This window comes from Austrofundulus limnaeus, unplaced genomic scaffold (assembly GCF_001266775.1).
Source record: "Austrofundulus limnaeus strain Quisiro unplaced genomic scaffold, Austrofundulus_limnaeus-1.0 Scaffold1062, whole genome shotgun sequence".
Taxonomy (NCBI): domain Eukaryota; kingdom Metazoa; phylum Chordata; class Actinopteri; order Cyprinodontiformes; family Rivulidae; genus Austrofundulus; species Austrofundulus limnaeus.
In genome coordinates this window covers 123,346-123,582 of record NW_013953464.1, presented here as the reverse complement: position 1 = coordinate 123,582, position 237 = coordinate 123,346, and the positions used below count along the sequence as shown (strand labels likewise).

Below are 237 nucleotides of genomic sequence, written 5' to 3'. Positions count from 1 at the left end.
GAATTGTGCCGAAAGTTTGGCTAAGCTCCTCTTGATGACGGAATAAACTGTGGTGAGAAATGATAAACTGCGAAAGACACACATTATCAGAACTGGGATTCGAACCCACGCCTCCATTGGAGACTACGACCTGAACGTAGCGCCTTGGACCGCTCGGCCATTCTGACGTGGTTACTGGTTTTTCATTTGGTGTAAAACAGCCCTGAAAACCTATGTTTTTAATCACTGATTTTATGT

The 237-nt window shown here is 44.3% G+C and overlaps 1 non-coding gene across 1 annotated transcript; it reads right to left on the bottom strand.

Annotated features, from left to right (window-relative positions):
• Nucleotides 1–84: 84 nt before the first annotated feature.
• On the bottom strand, nt 85–167 carry trnal-cag (transfer RNA leucine (anticodon CAG)). The gene has a single exon. It is a non-coding gene; the product is annotated as a tRNA-Leu (tRNA).
• Between the last annotated feature and the right edge of the window lie 70 nt (nt 168–237).